Genomic DNA, 2677 nt, shown 5'->3' with positions numbered 1-2677 from the left:
TGCTTGCAGCTCCTCAAAGCTCTGGTCACTGTAGTTCTGGGCATTGTGGTGTTGGCCCAGGCCGCTGGCCTTGAGTCGGTTCTGGCTTATGTGAGCCGCCATTCCCTTATCGGTGAACATGGTCTCCACTTAATAATAAAAAGAGAAATAACCGTGTTAAAAAATGGATCCGAATAGATATTTTTTCCTGGAGAAGAGATACAAATGACCAATACTCACATGAAAAAAAAAATGCTCAACATCTTTGAGTCACCAGACGAATGCAAATCAAGAGCATAATCATATACCACTTAACACCCACTAGACCTACTAGGATGGCTATAATCAAAGACTGATGGTAACAAGTGTGGGTGAGGATGTGGAGAAATCGGAACCCTCATACACTGCTGGTGGGAAGGTAAAAGGGTGCAGCCACTGTGGAAAATAGTCTGGTAGTTCCTCAAATAGTTAAACACAGAATTATCATATGATCCAGCAATTCCACCCCTAGGTATACACTCAAGAGAAATGAAAACATATGTCCATTGAAAACCTCACACACAGATGTCCAAAGCAGCATTATTTACAATAGCCAAGAGGTGAGAAAAAAACCCAAATTCCATCAGCTGTTGAATGAGGAAGATACCCACGATGGAATATTTTTCATCAATAAAAATAAATGAAGTGCTGACACGTGCTACAACATGGATGAACCTTGAAAACAGGATGCTAAGTGAAGAAAGCAATCACAAAAGACCATGTAGTGTATGATTCCAATGATATAAAATGCCCCAAACAGGCTACTTACTCTATGTAGAGACAGAGAGTAGATTGGAAGTTGATGGCTAATGGAGATGGGGTTCCTTTTGGGGAAAAATCAAAATGTTCTGAAATTAATTGTGGCGATGGTGACATAACTGTGAATGTATGAAAAGCCATTGAATTGTACACTTTAAATGAGCATGTGAATCATATCTCAATAAAGCTGTTAAAAAAAAATAACCTCCAGATCATGCAAAGGACACTTCTTTTTGGGGAGAGTGGAAATAATGGAGTGTATAGGGCAGCGGGGCAGAGGGGAATGGGCTTCTCACAGGGAGACTCCAGTTAGGGAATCCCCTGATGCGGTGGGAGGCTGAACCTCTGAGAGGAATAGTCGGGCTGGCTGACAGATCCTGAGCCAGCCAGGCATCAGGGGACCCAAGATGCCCTGCCCACACCTCCACCTCGGCGGGACTGCAATCTGCTTACATCCTTTCCCGAGTACAGGCCCCCACCCACAACATGTGGGACTGACCCCTCTGTCACCAGGATTGAACCCAGGGGAAGAGCATGAAGGAGGAAAAAGAGGAAGTGAGACCACAGAGCCGAGATCAACTCTGAATCTCCAGTCCTACCCTGTATGTACTGGGCCTGTCCTCCCTCAGCCTCCCCTCATTCTCAGCTGGCTCTGGAATAAGGAAGAGCTTAAGGGGAAGAGAAGAAGGATATGGTCTAAATTTTAAAGGCTGGGGTGTGGGAAGAATCAGAGTGAGGAAAAGAAAGGGGCAGCTATAGAGACAGACAAGAGGGTTCTGGGCTGTCCAGAGGTGAGACCCGGACAGAGCCCACAGAGGGCTCGGTTCCTCAGAGGCAAGACAAGGGAGTCTTGTTGTTCTTCCTCCAGCTGGCAGACTAAGAAGAGTTACGACTGCAGAGCTAACCGTCCTGAGCGCCTGCTCTGCACCTGGCACACCAGCCCTGAGATGGGACCATGCAATACCCCAACATATCTGAAGAGGAAGCAGAGGCCCAGAGGTCAAGTAGCTTACCCGAGGTCACAGAGTGCCACCTGGGCCTGGGACTAAATCTGATCGTAAACCCTAGACAAGGCTCATGATCTTCACCCTTATACTGGCTCCTGAGAGCTGCGCCTCTCTCTCCTCAGCAGGAAGGCTTGTGAAGCCAGTGCCATCCTCCCCAAGTAAGGGGGTCACAGGCTGAACTAATAATCCGATACCCGCTTACTCTTCCCGCTGCCCCAGCCACGCAAACTCATTCTCTCTTCCAGCGTCAGTGTCTCCCTGGGACCCCATAGGTCCAGTAGTGACCTCTGTTATCTCCTCCTGTTAGCCTGACAGAGCCAAACCAGGCTGCCCAGCACTTTCACATGTAGGCTGCCCTTCGTTCCTCAGCTACAGCAAACCGTTGCTGCCTCTGTGCGTCTGCCTGGAGTCATTACCGATTGCATGCACACACTGTGTCCGCTGGGAAAAGTCCTACTTGGCCTTCCAGTTCCTGGTCAGTGCCACCTCCTCCATGAGGCCTCCCCGACACCATCCCATTTTTGAATGAGTGTTCAAAACTTTTCCTTTGTTATGACACCCATCACTGCCTGCCTGCCTGCTCTGAGTTGACCTGCTTGTGAGCTCTCAAGAGTGGAGGGGGCCCCCAGTCCACCACTGGGTTCCCTCTGTCTCATAGGGTGCCTGGCCAAGCAGAGGCTCAGGAAGGCTTACAGTGGATAGGTGGATGAATGAATGAATGAATGAATGCCTTGCCTTGCACTAGTAACTTTTTACCTATATTTACAAATCTATGTTTTCTCTCTCCTGCTCTGCCCTTCCCAACTCCCTGCGCCCACTCTAGTCCCCGATGTACTATATATTTTATTATTTTCCTCCCTCACTAGATTGAAAACTCAAGAGAACAGGGAGTT

Source organism: Pteropus vampyrus, unplaced genomic scaffold, assembly GCF_000151845.1.
Source record: "Pteropus vampyrus isolate Shadow unplaced genomic scaffold, Pvam_2.0 Scaffold18, whole genome shotgun sequence".
NCBI lineage: Eukaryota > Metazoa > Chordata > Mammalia > Chiroptera > Pteropodidae > Pteropus > Pteropus vampyrus.
Note: the sequence above shows the minus strand (reverse complement) of the source record.